The 18,519-nt window shown below is 51.1% G+C and overlaps 1 protein-coding gene across 3 annotated transcripts in view; it reads left to right on the top strand.

Moving 5' to 3' along the window:
• The window catches only part of ELFN1 (extracellular leucine rich repeat and fibronectin type III domain containing 1), a 109,639-nt gene that overhangs the window by 59,881 nt on the left and 31,239 nt on the right, over positions 1 to 18,519 (top strand). For all 3 annotated transcript variants that reach the window (XM_076351188.1, XM_076351187.1, XM_076351190.1), the window contains exon 3: positions 70 to 204. The gene's annotated coding sequence lies outside the window, so the exon portion shown is untranslated. The remainder of the gene's footprint in view (positions 1 to 69; positions 205 to 18,519) is intronic.

Raw genomic sequence — 18,519 nt, 5'->3', positions numbered from 1 at the left:
AAGCTGTCAATCAATCTTTTATAGCCCCTGATGAAACTCCCTCTTATGTTTTCTTTTTCTTCCTCGCAGTTCAAATACTGGGCTTGGTGACCATCCTGCGGGATCCCAAATGCTGTGTCCAGTGTGCCTCCCAGCCCCTGCAGACCACAACTAGGAGACGTTCATGACTGTAGCAGGAACCAGCAGTGACACACAGGTGCAAAGGTAAGGGGTGACCTTTTCAATTGCATCTCCGGAGTGAGAGAGGTAGCTGGTGTGAGACAGCTGGCCATGGGAGAGAGCCAACGGGGATCGCATGGATGGAGCAAGTCTTTCTGAGGAGGGTTCAAGTACCTGGAAATCCTCCCTAGGTCTGGAGTGCGAAGGGGAGCCTCGTGGCATTCACTTCCAAGAGGGAAGACTCTGGTGCTGACATGGACAACTATCTAGGGTTATGTTTCTGACGTTGCTGTTCCCGGGGTGATCTCTGGTGGGCCTCTTCTCTGAGCGCTGGCTAAGCGTGGACCTTCCCGGGGAAACCCTGAATGGCTGAGCTGCGACTCCTGCCCTCCTAAAAGTGTGGTAGCAGTGAAAGTTATCATAGTTATAATTTTTATTTTTATTTTTAAAGATTGAATTCACATTCTCCTGTTAAGATTTAAGGAATATAGAAAAAATGTACTTTTTTCCCCCGATGAGAAGTGCAATATGTGCCTCCATCCCAACTTCTACAAAATTATGTTTTACAAAGCAGAAAGAGAACATCAGGTTCATGTTGGTGCTGTAATTTGGTTTTCTAAGACCAGAGTTTGCCATGTGTTTCGTGTTGAAATGACTAGCTGTGCTGGGCACTCAGAAATTTTCTTCTTCTCATCCCCACCTTGACATTATGAAAAGGGTTTTCATCAGTCCATCGAAAGAAAGAGATAACTTTTGTATAAAAGTGCACAGTCGACAGGGTTGAGTTTTTTGGCTAGTGTATAATTTTTTTTTACACTGTTATTATTTAAAATATGCTTTTTAAGAGGACAAAAGGGAATAGTCTAATGGAAACAAATTTCTATAGCAAAATGTGCAGCTGGATAAAAAAAGGTTATTTCTGTTGTTGTTTGGGTAGACAGATGAATTTGGAATTTGAGTACAAAAGGTGTTAAAAAGTGTGCTTAAACTTCTCTTCAGTGTGCTGTTGAGATTGAAAAGAGTAATCTTTGGAGAAAAACTTTTCTCTGAGCCTCCATTTCCAGCATTGTGAAGTCTATAGCAGCAGCCTTTCACCACAGCTATTACCATGTTTTCACCTTTTCTTCTTCCACCTCATTTGTCCTTTTTTGAAGAAAATGTAGTGCTGGTGAAAGGCGTGCAGGTCCGCGGGCTGGAGCTGGTCTGGAAGGGAGGAACGGCGGTGCTGGAGGTGCACGGGCATCTCTGAAGGCCAGATGGCACCGAGAGGACATAGCCCCTGACGGGAGGGAGGGAAAGATGGACAGCCTGGCCTGGGGGTAGTAATTTTGTAAGCACCTACAAGTCTACAGCTCTTAAGACCCCCTTTCCAAAGTGACTTTTAACCAATTAGGAACCTAAGCATCACTGAAGATAAGCAGAGCTTAGGTGCTCAGGTCCCTCCGGGCAGACACAAATATCTCAGCAATGCAGACAGATAGACAGCGTTGCCTGTCCTGATGGATCCAGACCCAGAGCCAGGCAATGAATTACAAACATAAGTGCCAAAACAGCAGGCTTGGGACACAAAGGATAAAAGACAGTTGTGTTATTTGAGCTGATAAGCCCTGCATCTCGAAGATGCTTGCATCAAAGCCTCCTGCAGGGTTTTCACAATTGAGTGTTATACCATCCAGCACTGAGTTACCAAAGATGTAAAAAGGGACTTGCAGAGAAAGCTTCGTGCCTGCCGCAAAGGAGCAGAATAAGAGTTTGTTTTGAGAACTATTAGGCTGAATAATTTGGGATTGGTCTCCGTAGACACTGTGAGATATTGCTCCCTGCAGAACAATGATTGCCATTATCGTCTCTGCTCCCTGCCTCCTTCCTCCTTCTTCTCCCCAACCTCTGCATGGGCTGGGTCAAATGCTGCCCAGCCAGCATGAACAATATTTCTCCCTTCTTTGGTAATTATTGTCCCTTCTATTCATTTCTCGGAACCCTTTCACAAGCAAGAGGTATTTTCAAGGGTTGCAAGCATTAATCTCAATGTACATTTTCATGGCTATTCTCCTTGGAAGAGTTGGAGAGCTAATTTACTTTATTAGACCAGATGAAAGGAGCTTATGAAAGTAGCCTGTGCAGCATTGTGCAGGGGGTCAGGGAACTAGAGAGGAGAGTCCTTCAAGATTGCCACTGAGTTTCTTGCAGAAGCTGAAAAGTAGGTGTTGCTGTTTAGTTTAGTGCTGTTCTTCACATCGTGTAGGCTCCCTTTCAAACAGCCAATGCTGAGATCTTCTACGTGGTCCCATCACTGATCTAGCCATGAAGGCTTAAGAGCAGTTATGTTTGTAGGGAAGCGTAACATCTTTGGATTGGCAAGCCTGGAGGTAGCCGTGCTCGCAGCACTGGATTGCTCATGCGGGGAGCAGGTGCCCAGGTGACTCTGGTGAAGGTCCACATGATGGGGAGCCCCAGCCAGCCTGTCCCTGATGTGGGCAGGTAGCCGGTGACACCGACTGCACGGACCCTTCTCCAAGAGTCTTCATGCAATGAGCAGATGACTAAAAATCATCTCCTGGGCAATTCACTTCATTCATCAATTAAATTGTTTGTTGTGAACAGTTTGGCCCCATCCAGCTCCAGGATTTCAGCCTTGTAATTTAGCTGGCAGAGGACAACGGTGCCACGTCCGTGAAATCTGCCTGCCAACTGCTTCCCCTGCTAAGCAATTTCTAGGCTAATGATCCCAAAAACCTTGCCAGCAGCCCCAGCTCTGTCCCTTTCAGGGCAAGCCACTCATTTAAACGTGAGCACCTCTAAATGACTCCATCTGCTAAGTGACGTTAGTAAAGAAAAGATTATAGCAGGAGTTATTGCCGTGTCCTCGGGTTATAACCCTGTTATAAAATGGGCTGGAAGAACAAGAGGACTGTGAGGAGCCAAGGCTCAAAACCACCTGGGTGACTGTCAGCTTGATTTATTTTCTTGCTCATTAGATAAATTAGAAAACTGGCAAAAGAAATTGTTGCCCACTCTCAGCTGCTTGGTAACCTGCCACGTGGCACGAGATGCCGGCCGCAGGGAGATGTGGCTCCTTCCGACCTCCCCGGCCCCTTTCCCCCAGCCACCCCAGCACTGGGGCAGGAGGGCAGGGACGTGGGATGGGACTTGTGGCTGCTGGTGCCACACATCTCGGCGGTCCTGTCATCCTAAACCACCTCATTGACCCATCTGGCCGACCACTGCCAACCACTAGAGTTTTGCTTTTCTCTAATACTGTTGACTTTTGAATAGCAGCACTTTTCTAGGTGAAAACAGCGGTACCAGTATGGCTTTTGAATACTAGCTTTGACCTCGGAACTGTTCATTACTTTCATTTCACAAATCAGACAAACTAAAGCAAAATAACCTAGTTTGTGGCAGCATTGTCAGCCAGGACCTGCTGCCCTTCAGAGATGCTGGTAAACATTTTGATCTTTGGTATTCGGGTGACTTGTGATCAATCTGCCTCCAGCAGCCGCCCCTCTTGCTTATGAACCAGGCTAATTTTTGTCTGTCAGAAGGATGGACCATAATGGTCAGACTTGCTTTAAATCCCTGGGTAAAATTCACTATCCAGGAGGTCAGACTACAGTTACAGTGCCTTGTAATCTAAAAACTCGATGAAATCTTCAGACTACATAACCAGATGTTAAACTCGGATCATTTAGGCCATCTTCAGTATGTTTAGCTGCATCCGACGCACTTCCATAGTATGAAATGAGGCCACTGTTATACACATGGTATTTACATATGAGGAAAAGCTTCCAGCCAGGATGAGCTGTTAAGAGACTGCAATGCATTTCTCAGCCAATGTGGAGGAATCCCCGCTGCAAACAGATGCTGAAACTGCGGGAGAAACAGGGCAGGGACCTCCCAGGGATGGAGGGAGAGCAGCATGGCACCTCGGGGGTCCATGCCTGTTGCAAGGGGGTAGGGCAATACCTGCCCTGCAGACTGTGGTCGGAGCAGATTTTTGCTGCTTCCCATGCCCCTTCTTCTGCCTATGAGACTTCTGCACTGCCTCCACAGGGTCCTTGTCACCCTGCCTCCGGCAAGTGTCGGGACGCGTGTGTCCCCATGGCTCAGCCTCCTGCCAGGTGTGCTCCCATATGTGCAAATCCTGCCGGGCGGCACAGGGCGGAGGAGATGGGGCTAATTCCTTCCTGAGACTCACAAGGAATCGGCTTACAGCCCGAAGCTCTGATTACTCTTATCTTAGCCTGTGTGATGGTAACCACATCCTGAAATTACCCAGCTTTTTTAAAATCCAGGGGCTGTTCTGGACTCACCTGACCACTGAGCAAATTCCAGCCCTGCTTTCGCCCACAGCGGATTTGAGGGGCTGTGAGTGAGCGCAGACCCAGGGCTGAACTTGGGGGAAGAGGTTTGAAACTCCAAATGGACCCGATGGGAAGTGCCTGGGTGCAATGCCCGATCCCACCTGCCAGGCCTGATGGACCCCAGTGCAGAGCGGCACCGTCAGCCCCTTCCAGCCACCGCGCTGGAGCTGAGTGCTCAGGCAGACTCACCTGCTGGGATCCTGGCAGCTAACATGCCTCTGAAACGGCCGGCAAGGGATAGACGCTGTCAAGTAAAAAAACGGAGTGAAATGTTTGGCTGATGGGATTAAACTGCGAATCCCACCTGTCTGCGGCGCGAGATGCGGCACCACATGCTCCCACCTGCTGCCGCTCTCCGTCTCCCACTGCTGCCTGCCAAGCCTGCCCTGCTTGGAAATTAAAGTGGGGAAATCAAAGTCCTTCTCCCCCCGCTCCTGCTGTGCCTCTCAGCCACTGACATTAACACCGAAATGGCTGACATTAGCTTTGAATGGATTTTAATAACCTCCTTGCGAGCCAGAATTACCCGTGCAGTGTGAGGTCCGGTGTGCACTTGGAGACCTGGCGATGAGAAGGGCATCGGGGACAGGATTGGCTCCCCAGGCTGTGGTCACAGGGCCAGACCCACTCGAGGAGCTGCAGCGGCTTCTGCCAACACAGCCCCTGGCACGGGACCCTGGCAGCTGCCTGGCTCCTGGAGAGCCGCTGCTCCGGCACCTGCTGCCAAGCATCCTGCCACCAGCGGGTCTGCAAGGGGCTTGTGAGCTTCCCAGCACTGGGGATGCTGGTCCAGGTGGCCACCTCCATGGGATGTTTTCCACTCCAGGCAGGGTATGGGCTGCTGCGGGGCGGTGGCAATGCCCCTGGAGCCATGAATCAGAGTGGCCTCAGCCCCTACCAGCACATGGCATAAAATAGCAGCCTTGGCTTAGCAGAGCCCTGTGGATGGGATGCTAAATGAGATCATGCCTGGCCCAGCTGAGACTCCGGACTAGTGTATGAAAATCTAGCAAGAAGATTAAAAGGTGTCCCCAGGCAGAAGAGGGCATTTCTTTCTTTCTTTGTGGCCGAGATACGCGTGGTACGGGAGTCACAGGGCCGGTGACCTCCCCTGAGCGCCTGCACGTGGGCAGCGCCATGTCCCCACGGGGGCTGATCCTGGGGACAAGGCACTGGCCAGAAAAGCTCCTTCTGAGATGCAGGCGGACACGTCCGATTTCCTCTCCTGCACCGAGGAAGGGCATCCCACCTGGGCTACGGGCTCAGCATCTTCACTGCCGGCCATGCAGCTCCTCCAAAAAGGGGAAAAAAACCCATTTTCCTCCTCTTTTACAAGAAGGAAAGCTAAGAAAGATTGTCAGGTGGTTCTCACATCTTCTGGAAGATGAAGGGCCTGGAAACATGCTCTGAAGTCACTTTTCCTCAATCAGAGGTCCCAAGATCTGACTGAGCAATGCAGCCTCCTTGGCCAGTCACAAAATCTCAGCACCGTTTGGGTGAAGAGTGATGATTTCTAAGTGCCATCGAAATCCACATATATTTCCAGTACGGAAACAGGAATATCCACAGAGATATGGACACTGGCTCACAGCTGGGGTGAGCCAGCAGCTTCTCCAAGTCAGGCTCAACAGGGGCTGTGAAATCATCAGGCACTTTAAAGAACTGAGGACTGAAAACAACCCCTTAAAAAAAGTCCGTGATAATGATTGAATTATATTTAAGAGGCTCATTCATACTAAGTAAATGCAAAGAGTTTACATGGAAAATATTTTCCATTAAGCTCATTTCTACATAAAATGCTAACAGATTGAGATTATGACTCTAATGATTATTTTTATTGCTGGTTTGCGTTTAAATGGCATAAATTTCCCCCTACTGTTCTCTCTTTGGGTTAAATCAATAAAACCTATTAAGAAGGTTCGTCTTCCTCTAAGATTCCTCCCGCTCTTCTTTCTGTCTCATCTCCACTGGTGCCCTTTTTATCCACCCACCACCAGAGATTTTTCAGAGCTGCCTCCACGATATTGGTGCCGAGGATTTGAAAATCCCCTTTGGCAGAGCAGAGTGAATCCGGTCTTTGCCGAGACGGGGGACTACAGAGCAACTCAAGTGCTGTTTCCTTTCCTCAACTTGGGCCATATTGCAAGGAGATGCGGTTGGAGTTAGGTCTTCTCTCCTCTTAGCCTCTCCCCTCCTAACGGAGAAGCTATACATAATCTGTATACCTATACCTGCTCAGCTATGGATGCTCTTGTCGTGCTCCTTCAAACAGTGGCTGTGGCTCACCAAGCGGGTGCTGGGTTTCTGTTTGGAGAGGAATTATCCTGATATATACACAGCGAAAGCCATTAAGACGCTGACCTTTAAATTGGGCTTCTTCCTGCTCATGTAGGGAGGAGGTGGGTTGAGTGCCCAAATCTTATTCATTTTAATGACAAATCCTTCACATGGAGGCTTTGAAATGCTCGGCTTTAATGCAATTCGCCTCCCTCTGCTGCAGCTTGGCTTTCCTGTGCAGGGGATGTCTCTGCTTCCCCTGCATAGTGACAGACCCTGTAGATTTGCTCCATAACTACTGTGCCCAGGTACCATTGTGTATGGATTTATGAGCTTAGGGCAGTGCTAGCGCAGGGATCTCCATGCTCCTTAATCAGTATCACTGACCTTTCTTTCCTCCATTACTCTCAGCATCACTTTTTTCTAGCTTAATTTGCATAGGTTTCATGTTATCCATGTTTTTGCTTTGTCCCTGTTATCCCATTACCCTGGATAATCAAAATTGGCTGTAATAGAAACAGCAGAAACAATTTGCTTACCCTCCTATTACAAGATATTCCCTCTACTAAGTCTAAGAATACCTGCAGTTCTGTGGTAATGCTAATTAACTGTGCATACATATAGAAAGTAAAGCAAACGGCACCGGGATCCTTTGGGATGGTGGGGATTAAAGAAAGATAAGATATTATTATCCTCTTTCTCTGTGCTTCAGTGTCCCTACCCTCAATGGAAATTGCTTTGCACTTGTAGAATAAAATGTAATACATGGTGGGGGGAGTCACTGACTCTGCAGAGAGGTGGAGTTGGAAGGAGCAGATTTCCCTGCTGGCAAACCCACTATGAAAGTAATGATCCTCCCTGATGTCTTGCTCCTTGTCCCTATTCCCGGGGCGGGGGTAGGATGGGGCAGTCTTTACCTCGTGCTGGTCTCCAGGCCTCAGAGCCTGGTGGTGCTGAGTGGGGTGGTACATAGGCACTGATTCCTCGGGGCTGCAGCTATCCCCCAGAGCTGGGCTCCGGCATTATACCGCTGGCAAAGCTCCTGTCCGACCTCAAGGGCTGGTTGAAATAGTGGCTGTAAATGTGAATGCCCGTTGCAATGGAGGGTACCTGCTGTTGGCTGTTGCATCCATCAGGATGCTCCTGTATCCTTCCCACATCTTGGGCAGCTGACACAGTGGCAGTTTCAGAGCAGGCCAAAGTCCTGGGGAAAATAAGGAAGATGGTAATGAGAGAAGGAAAATCATCAGGAGAGGGGAGATGCAGGGAAAGGATGGGTTGCTGGTACTGTCCCAGCCATGCCTCTTCATTTTGCACTGCAGAGTGTCACGGGCTCAGGCTCACCACAGCCCATCCGTGATGATATGTGGGGTAATCTCCCACCATTTGCATGCAACATCCTCTGAAAGTCTTGCATGAGGCTTTCTCCTGAGTCTCAGCCAAGTGAGTGACTTACACAGCCAGGCATGCGTGGAGGACTGTCAGAGCTCTCCATGCAGGAGAAATCCCACTGAAATCCACCCACCAGCTCCTCACCGAGCTCCCCAGCTCCTCTGCCAGCAGCAGGGACAGACACCCTCAATGTACCCCAATGGAGCATCTGGGACTGGCCCTGGAGCCACGAGCACAGACACACTGTGTCCCTCAGTCTGTACCCTGCGCTACTGCCACCTCCCCTAGGATGAAAGCTCCAGGAGGGTGGTTAGACAGCCCTAGCTCTCCCCCCCCCCTCCAAATTGAGAGGAAGCTGTTATTTATCTGCGCTCTGATAATCACTGTGCCTTTGATGCAATACTCATGTTTGGGATTTTACCACGTCTCTCATCCTCCAGGTCTGTCAAGGAGCTTTACGCAGCCATGACTCAGAAAGAGGCGTCAGTGGAGGGAGTCTGTAGATACAGCCAGCAGCTGTCATGTGGAGGGTATAAATAATGTATATGCATGTATATATGCATGACCTACGAGCTCAGGACCTTCCCTTGCTGAATGGTAGCAACTCCTTTAAGGGATCCCTGCATCATGCCATGGCTCTGGCCATGCCAGAGGGCTGGGATTACACAGGTGTCCCCCACATCTGTCCGAAGTATTTGGGGATGGGCAATAAAAGGGCTGATAGGGGTGAGGGCTCAGTGCTGCAGGTCCCTCCTTGTCTTCTTGAAGCAATATAATAACTCCTTCCTTGTCGCTGAAGCCTTCACTGCTTATTACTCACCGTCATTTCTGTGTGCGGTTTTAAGACTATTGGTACCAAAGGGCCTTGTCCTGCTCACAAGCCTTATGGTCAGTAAGACGCTTTGAAACTGTGCCCATGGTATTCATCCTTTAAAGCAACCCAGGTGCAGGTTGTTGGTACAGGGAGCTGCAAAGGGCTTTTAAGGTGCTTGGGTGCTAGCCAGAGATTTGCTGGTGCAGTCAGGGCCCAACTGGCTGCACACTGAGGGGCTGAATGGAGCCGTGCTGCGCCTTGTGCTGCAAAGATGCAGGTGCATCATCCCAGCAGAGAGCTCAGTCCTGAAATACCTGAACCTCAGCAGAAGAAGTGGGGAGACTCAGATTTAAGTGCTGGCTGCTGTCAGTCCCTAAATCAAGCCCTTTGTCTTATTGCCAGTCATCCGAAACATTTTGGTTCTGATCAGGCAGCATAAGCTTTAATTGTAAGAGTGGATTTAAAAATGAAAATATAATGTGAATTTGACTCGTAGGAAGGGATGCTTGGGATGGGAGATGGGACAGTGTATCACTAGAGGCAGTTGGGAATTTCTTGTTGGTTTTACATAGCTGAGGCAAAGGTAAACTTCCTATTAACTTCCCTGAGCGAGTTCATAATGATTTGACCCTTAAAATTAAAGATCTGGAGCTAAGCAGCTAGGCTACCGACTCGAGCACAGCCTCTGCCGGTGGAGTTCAAGCAGCACGCTGAAATAGCCAGCAGCTTTCAACAGCAATTGCACTCAGCGCTGTTCTGTCTCAACTCCTGACATCATCTGGGGGAAAAAAAAAGGCAAAGGTTGAATTCACAGGCTTTGTTTCTCCACAGTTCAAAGGAAACAACAGCCTGGATTTTAATTGGCACTGAGTTCTCCGACTGGTACCCGGGACAGTCCTGAAGACTGACACCCAGCCAGGCAGGCAGAGCGGCAGCCAAGGGAGGGAAGGCTGTTTGAAGTGCTGGGTGCCTGCCACCCATCTGCAGGTACTCAGAGGTCTCCTCACCAGTGTAGCACTGATCCGGGGCAGAGGAGCGTTGCTTCATTTCTGATCATTAATGCAATGGTCTCTTCTCTGGTTTCCTTCTACTGATATTCTCTGTGCACAGTTCAGGGGGAGCCACATGTTGAGTGGTTTGTGCTGGAGATCACAGCACAGAGATAATGAAGCTGTTTTCTTACCCTTTGCGTTTCCTGACGATGCGGCTCAGCCTGGTCTCACACCTCTGCCCAGCACTGGGTCCAGAGCCCGCAGGAGGCGGTGGGAGGCAGATGCTCTGCAAGCTGCCGGCAGCGTGGGCTGCACGCCCCTATGGAGAGAAGCAGGAGTAGCTCAGGCTGTGGTCACCCTCGGCTTAACCCCAACACCTTGGCCAAAAGGAAGTCGTCAGAGCTGACATGCAAACCTGCTCCAGTCTGTGGAGTGCAAGAAGCTCTTGGGATGGAGGGGGTGTCAGCTGGGGCTGTGAGCTCCTCTGGCAGCTGAGGGATGGGCTTTGCTAGGGGAGCCCTGGGAGGTCAGGTCCCAGCCGGTGACAGTCCCCACCCTCCAACAAGGGTCACGGGGAGACTGTGGCACCGTGCAGCAATGCATGAAGCACAGGCTTATTTCAAGCACAGGCAGGGTGAGGAGCAGAGTAACCCACTTCGATAGCCACAGTCACCTTCCATCCCAATGGGGCCTGGGGCTTTCAAATCCCTTCTTGAGATCTGACAACAGCAACTTTCCCAGCACCCTTCTCCTTTGCCTGGGGAGCAGGAAGGCTCTCTGGACAGCAGTTCCAGCTGATGATTTCATTAATGCTTGGAATGGGGTCCCACCCGTTCCTCTCTGCAGGTTCAACATTACTCCCACCTTTCTAGTCGCCTGCTTTCCTTGACCTCACCTCTCCTTCCTGAGCTGGCTCATGGCTTTGCATCCTGCAGGCTTTCTTGTCCCTCCATCTTTCAGTAGTCTCAGTAAGTCCTGTGCAAGACAAAAACCTCAGCAAAGCATTGTCAGCCTGCCTGTCCCAAGCCAAGCTGTAGCTATCAGTCCCAAAAGACCAGTGGGGTGGGTATAGTTATTGCTCAAAGCTTTATATTTACCACAACCTTTCTGACATTACAGTAAATGCATTTCAGAGCCCGAGAAGTGTAAAAATAAACTGCAAGGAAATCAAGACAGCTAATTAGCCAAAGGTTACTGCTGGGCTCCGTGACTGTCAGCCCTTTTGAAGTTCTCCTTCACACAGGCAGATGTGTGTGCAATGCTGCTGCTCCTTTGAATAAATGTCTTGGTTTCCAGAGTGGGTTCATAGTTGGATGTGACTAAACACATGTGAGGCCTGTCACAGCAAGCCTGGGCAGGATGCTCGCATCCTTTAACCTTGCACTTCTCCAGCGCTGAAGAGCATCTCTCCTTGTCAAGTGGCTGATCAGCGTTGCGCTACGTCCCAGCACCTCGCGAGCCGGGGTGAGCTGGGAGGTGGGGAGAGGCCAGAGAGCTGCCCTTCTGCACAGACAACCCTCCGTCTTGGATATGCTCCTTCCCCTCTGGTGTTCCTGCCCTCTGCAGTGTGGTCACAGCAAAGGAGATTGCTGGTCCGCTGGCTCTGGCTGGGCCGAGGGCTACACCGGTCATCCAGGGTTTGGATGGTGCCATTGGGGTGCTGCTCCTTGGGGATGAGGAGCCTGGGGAGTGCTGGAGCACATCCCCCAGAACATCATGGTCTCACCCCACCTGTCTATCATTCCTCAGTATCCGATATTTTCCTGAGGATAAGCGTCTTGTGTGGAGTCGCAGATACAGCAGACACCATAAGAGGAAGGGGTGAGGGGGTCCTAGCTGAGCCAAGGGCTGAGAGAGGGGTAAGGTTGCCATGCCAAGAGAGGCTGAGCAGGTCATGATGGAGGCCTAGGAGAACTAGACCATGGCACTGTGTCCAGAGGGATGTTTTGTTTGTAATTGGGAAGGAGAGCTCTGGAGCAGCAAAGGACCCCTGAGACTTTGAGCCTTGTCCCTCCAGCCCAGCCATCCCCCAGCCCTGAGCTGTGGGAGCATTCCCTTCCTGTGCTCTGAACTTCTCTGCACAGGGACTGTGGAGAGTTTGGGCACAGCAGCCTTATAGGTAACACCAGCATCATTCGTGCTGCCCCCTCCCTTCTCCTTTCCGTTTTTTCTCCTTCTCTTGTTCTGCTTATTTGGAGTTCCATTTCCCCATGGGAAACCCTCTTGCAGCTCCTTCTTCCCTCTCTGCAGGTTTCTCCTCTTCCCCCCTTTCCTCTTGCTGCTTCACTCCCTCCTGCTTGCGGCTCATGCTGAGTGTCATGTGTTTGCTCGGCATCGCTCCTCCTGGAACGTTAATTTGCTGCTCGTTTCCTTACAGACGTTACACCACGAGTTGGGGCTTTGTGTGCATGTGTGTGTGTGATTCAATTAAACAAAACACAATAAAATCAGGGAAAACAGAGAGAGACACAGACGGACAGCAATTCCCTGCTCTCCGAGGGCTGAGCCTGTCTGTCTGTGAGCTCGGCCCCAGCACAGCTTGCTCGTGTCCCATGTGGGTTTGCTTGTAGCAATGCTCTGGATCTCGTGCTTGGGGTTTCCATCCCTCTGCTGGGACCCTGGGATGGCAGCTACTTCTGCTCTGCTGTCAGGAACTGGGGCTGCTCCATCAGATGAGAGGTGAACCTCAAAGGAGCTGGCTGTTCACTTCAAATAAACCCTGAAATGCTGAGGCATCTCCAAATGCTCAGCCTCCTCCATCCCTCCTTTCCCTCTGCACAGCTCAGTCTCTGCAGCCCTCGAGATCTTCCAAGCCTCCCCCTTCCCTCCTCCAAGCCAGCAACTTCCCTGCTCCCTGTCCTGCCCTACCCATGTCCCTTGTCACCCTCCTGGTAGCAGATTTCCCCCTTGCTAGGACCAAGCTTTCTCCCAAATCACACATTTTCCTTGCAGTACAACCTGAAAAATAGTAGCCGTGCCATGGTGGGGTTCCCTCCCACTGCCCTGTGCCCCTCTCTGCCATGCCTTTCCCTCCCTCCCTGCCTTCCTGCCTCGTTTTCTTTCCCCTTTACCCCTCTAATCCTTTCGTGCTGCAAACATATGCTTTCTTAGCATCCTTTGCCCCCAGTCATCTCCCCGGCAGGTTTCTCGCCTCTCCCTGTGTGCCTGGGTGTGGGTGTCTCTTTCTGGGAGACTGTTTCTGCTCGCTCGTCCCCAGCTGGCTCCCTGGCTCTGCAAATTTATTCTGTGAATCCAGCCTCTTTCCCTGGGTGAGCTGCTCGGCTGTAAATCTGACGGCTAAAGTGGGTCAGTGCAAGTGGAAGGAGGTGGTCATGGGAAGGGCAGAGGGAGAGCAGGCATGAGAGGCCACCAATGCCAGATTATGGGGTGGGTGGGAGAGGAGAAGGCGAGGGCAATGTTCTTAAAAAGTGAAGATTTCAAGGGTTTTTAAAATGCACATGAAATGCGATTAATGAAATCTTGGCACTCAATACACTCTCCTTAGCAAAAAATACCGACAGCAGAAGTGACCCGCCCCTTCCCGACAGCAGCCCCCACCGCACAGAGCCCTTCCGGGGATGTGAAAGGTCGCGCTGTGCCATCTCCACTGACTTTAATGTCCCTCTGAAATCCTGAAAGGGGCCTTGGGCCACTCAAAGGGAAACATCCTGCAGGAAGGCAGACCCTGATTAATGCGTTGGGGCGTGTGCCTGTTCAACGGGGCAATTGCTTCTTGCCCAGATACCCACCAGCCACCCTTGGGGTGGGCTCCAGAAATGTTGTAGAGGGACACTCCATGCTTTGAGCTTCTATGTCCTCAGTCCCTTCCACGTAATGTCAGAGCTCCTTCTTTCACATTTGGAGGGCTCCTTCTAGTACCAAGGGGCTGTCCTTATCTCTGGCTGATCCGATGCTTATTTAAACAGCAGGAAGAGGTGCTGCTCCCGTACCTGACTCCTGTCTCTGGTGACTGCATGCCCGGCAGAGGCAGGACAGATGTAATAGCATGGCCCACCTTAATCTTGGCTCCTGGCTTTCACAGGCTGAGGCTGTCCTGTCACTTAGTCAGTGTGGACCTTCTTGCTGAGAAAAGTCAAAAGATGGGGTCAGCTTTCCTGGTGTGCAGACCCAGGCCTGGAGAAAGGAAGGTGAGGAGCTGCCTTGTGGAGCAGAGAACCAAGGGACCGTCCACCTTCCTCCTGAGCTTGACCAAAGCCTGCACATGGGGACCTGTGGTCCCCACACTTTTGTCCTCATGGACCACATGTGTCCACAGCACAGGAATAAATTTTAGCTGACAACGGTTTTGCAGAATTTCCCGTGCATGCAGCCAATGCACCTGGAGCTGTTCCCAGATGTCTCTCCTCATTAATGCCCCCTTAGCAATTTTCCGAGGACCAGCCTCCATCTCCAGCATTAAAAACAGTCCCTTCCTCTTTGATTTATGGACATTAATCCATGCCAGCAGGCAAGAGGCATGACATGTCTACATAATATATTCATTATTGAATTTTTTTTGTTCCTTTCCTTTCTCCTCCACCTCCAAGGCTGCACCTTTCTTATCTCTCTGTGACATTTGAACCTGCATGCTGCACTCAGAGAGACAACTTCCAACGTGGAGCAGTCAGCATCACTTGGTAGGTCAACCTTACAAGTCCATGCTTCCTCCCCAGAGGCCACACTCAGACTCCAGCAGAGAGAAGACCCTCTTAGCCCCAGCTCCAAGGGTATGCCTGCTCCAGCTCTGTGCTTGGTGTGGCCAGGACTGTGGGATGCTGTCAGTCCCACGTCATTTGTTCTGATCATAACACAGGACAGGCCAGCTGCATGAGCCTGCTGGCAGCCGTAGCTGAAACAGTGCCCAGGCAGGGATCCAGCGAGTGTGAGTTTCTTCTGCAGTCGTTCAGTTGCTGGCTCCAAATCAGTAATGGCTAATGCTGTCCAGCCCCTGATTCAGGGACCGAAACCCAGATAAAATAACGTTAGCTCCACCGGCTCCAGTCTCCCACCTGCTCAAGCCATGCACCTGGCTCTGGGTCAGCGGCCACCTTCACAGCAAGTTGCTGACTTCTACGGTGCCATGCTGTTCCCAAAGTACATGGCAGATTAGATTTAGCAGCCGGCACTGGCTCCTAGTGATCTCACCGTACTATGGTCTGGGAAGAGAGGAAAGAAAGATCTCAGGACCTTGGCATAGGGCTGCTTTCATTTTCCTTTCCCATGTCTGTGCTCTATGAGAGCTCAGCCTGCTCTGCACCCTCTGGACAGCCCTTGGACTCCTTGTGGTGCCCAGGATGATGTTCCTGCAGGGCATAAATCTTAGCCCACCACTCTAAGTGCAACCTGCCTCAGGGGCAGCACCCTGCAGGAGTGATGTTTATCCCCCTCCTGTGCTCAGCTGCTCTGCTCTCTCCCAGCCCTGATGCCTGGTGGCAATGTTCTTCATCCCGCTGAGGTGCACCCTGCTCCACATGGCAATTTCCTCAGACCGATCTCCCTGCTTCAGTCACTTGTTCTGGTCAAGGAGTGGAGGGCAGGCAGTTTTGGGGATCCCATCCCTCTACTTCCAGGCCCCTCAGCACATTCATTGCCCAACTCTGGACCTTGCTATTGGCAGCGTGACAGCTCTGATGGGATGGTGAGGTAGGGTTATCTCAGCTGTCCCTCTTGATAAGCCAAATCCGTCCTGCAGCTCAGATGCCTGCCCACCAACCTGCTGTGGACCATGCCTCTCAGCACAGTACCTTCCCAGTGGCAGGTGCCCACTGTGCACTCATGGGTCTGTGCACCCCAGGTCATCTCTGGAAGTTGTGCTTTTCTCCTTTGCTTAATAGGAATTGAAAGACAAGCCTACCTGAATGGCTGTGCCCTTTGCAACACAACCTGTCCCATCCCCACTCCCCAGCTCCACCCAGGCTAAGCCACTGGTTTCTCCAGACCTCCTGTCACCCTGCCGTAAAACAGCAGTTAGAGGAAAAGAGTGCAACTAAAAACCAAGGGCATCTCTCTCTCTCTTTGCAGCCTGGCTTAGTCGAGACTCCCCCAAAGTACCTCCCTCTCTCTTGCCCACAGCCGAAGGGCTTGTACCTGCTTTGCACTGCCCACACGACTCTCCCCGTCCCCGCTGCAGCTCTGTGTCCCCGCAGGACAGAGAGGAGGGGAAGCAGCAGGACGTTAGCAACTTCAGGAGCTCAAGAGCAGCTTGAAAAATATTTGTGTTCTTTTGGTAAAAATGAATCTGTCCCAGTGGTAATAAGGCTGCTTTTGTTCAGCAGGGCCTTAGCAGTGATTATTGTTGTTTTTCAATTTAAAAACTAGGCTGTCTATTTATAATGTATAGTATGTGGACTGAAATTTTTTGTTTTCTTTAACTAAGCCTTTAAAACATGCTCTCAGTTCCACTGTTGACAGTCCAGGGAAGCAGAGGGGGATCTGTCACCTGCAGACCCCATGAGTGAAATGATAAAGCAAAACATAGTTAACGGAGCAAGGCTGCAGCGATGCTTTGGGGAACCAGTGGAAGATGCCAGATGGGTAAGGTCTGGGGCTGTAGCTGGGAGGTGCTTTCGGTGGTGTTGGAAGGGCTCTGGACACAGGTGCAGAGTACTTGGGGTATCTACAGCCACGCTGTTGTCTATCTTTTTCTCTCTTGTCCAAAGCGGAGGTTGATCAGAGCTGACATTGGCACCATCCGCAGTGCTCTCCGCACGGAGACCAGGAGAAAAGCCAAACTCTGGTCTTTAGCCTGGCACTGGCTCCAAGTTGGCAAAGACCCCTGAAAAGTAGCTAATGCCCATGGGTGCTGAGGTCACGGTGAGAAGGACAGTGGTCCCAGGGGTGCATTAAGGGATCCAGCAGAGCACTGCTGTAGGTTCTGGCCTGGTCTGACAAGCTTTTGCATATGTAATATGAACATCTCTACATGCTTTGGGCATTGGCCCAGCATTGGCCTGGCATGGCCCCTTCCAGTCTAACAGCATGGATTACTCTGGCATGCCGGCCCTGAGTGCTAGTCAGCTAGCAGGGCTTGCTTTCATTTGCCAATGCAAGACATTTGGAGCATCCTGGCCAAAGATGCTTCAGCACAGAAATGTCGTAAGATGCAGGCATCAAACAGCTTGTAGCAGTGTGGAAGGTGCTGCTTTGGGTGCTGTTGAATGCTCCCGTACCCCGGGTATGGGCTGCTTTGGCACATTGGTGCATTGCTTTCCATGCACAGTCCAGCATCACCACCAGGCCTGAACAGGAAGGAAAATTCACGCTTGCATGTGAGTAACCCAGTCCCTGTTGGCCAACCTTCAGCTCGCCTGTTGACCCAGGAAGCTGCCTGTGGCAGACTTGCTGTAGACAAGTCTTCTGCAGGCCAGGTTGCCTTGAGTTCATGGCCAAGCTGGAGGCCGCGGCTCTGCTGCCTCTGCCATGCTGAGGCTGCCATGTGTTCCCCTTCTTACTGCAGCTTATCTGACAGTGTTTCTGTCTCCATTTCCCCACACAGCCCCTTTTACTCCCACCATTTAGTTATTTTCTTAATTAAATATAGATTATGGCACTGGGAATAACGGATTATTACTTATTCATAAGCTACTTAGATTTTAAAGTGTGTGCAGAGCAGTGCTTATCACACGTCTGTATCTGCATCAATACCATGACAAGGGCCAGGGTGAGCTCCTATGGCTGCCAGGGCTTCACCTGAACCTCGCTCCTCTTTCCTCCCCATGTTCTCCACACCTGGCAGAGCTCTCCCACCTCTCCCTTGTTGTCCCTTTTCCAGCTGAGGCTTGCCAGCCTTTTCCCAAGGAAACCATTTTCACTGCCGTCTCCCAAGCTGTTCCGGCCCTTTCATTACGCCTCTGCTGTGCCCCCTCCCCACGTTTGTTTGCACCTCTTTCCTGGCACTTTCCCCAGCCCTCCCGCTGTGCCTGCAGCTGAAGCCCCCATTTTGCCTGCCCCCTGTGGAAGAACAGGGACTTATCGGGAGGCAGCTCTGCAGGAGGTGCTTTTTGCAAAGTTTTCTACAAAATTCCTCCCAGTACCTGGGTAATTGTTGCCTGAACTTCAGCCCACCCTAGGGGACAGGAGGACGAGGCAGGGGAAGGTGCTGTTGGCAAGCTGATGGGAGAAGCAGAGGAAGGAAAGTGGGGTGGGAAGGTGAGTGCTGTTGTAGGTCCATAATGCTCTCCCAAAGCCTTGTGCTTCTTCAGTGTGCCCAAGCAGAAAGGTTAGGAGCTGCTTCCTCCACCCTGGGACAAGCAGCAGCTTCCCAAGCCTCTTTCTCTGCCTTTAACAGTGGAGCACTCCAACCTCTGGGCAGCAATAATAATAGTAACAATAAAAACCTCTGACCTGGTTTGTGCACACCAGGGTGGACTCCTGTCTCCATCTTAGTCCAGTTCTTGCTGTCCCCCAAGTAGTGCCATTAATGCCCGGTGCTGCAGGGCTTCTCCTGGTCCGCTCGTGAGCCCCCAGGGCAGCTCATCACATGCTGACCTGAAAAGAAAGAGGGAGCATTAAATCCCAGTGC

Source organism: Aptenodytes patagonicus, chromosome 13 (assembly GCF_965638725.1).
Source record: "Aptenodytes patagonicus chromosome 13, bAptPat1.pri.cur, whole genome shotgun sequence".
In the NCBI taxonomy this organism is placed as follows: Eukaryota; Metazoa; Chordata; class Aves; order Sphenisciformes; family Spheniscidae; genus Aptenodytes; species Aptenodytes patagonicus.
The sequence above is the reverse complement of the archived record's forward strand: the minus strand, read 5'-3'. Positions and strand labels throughout refer to the sequence as shown.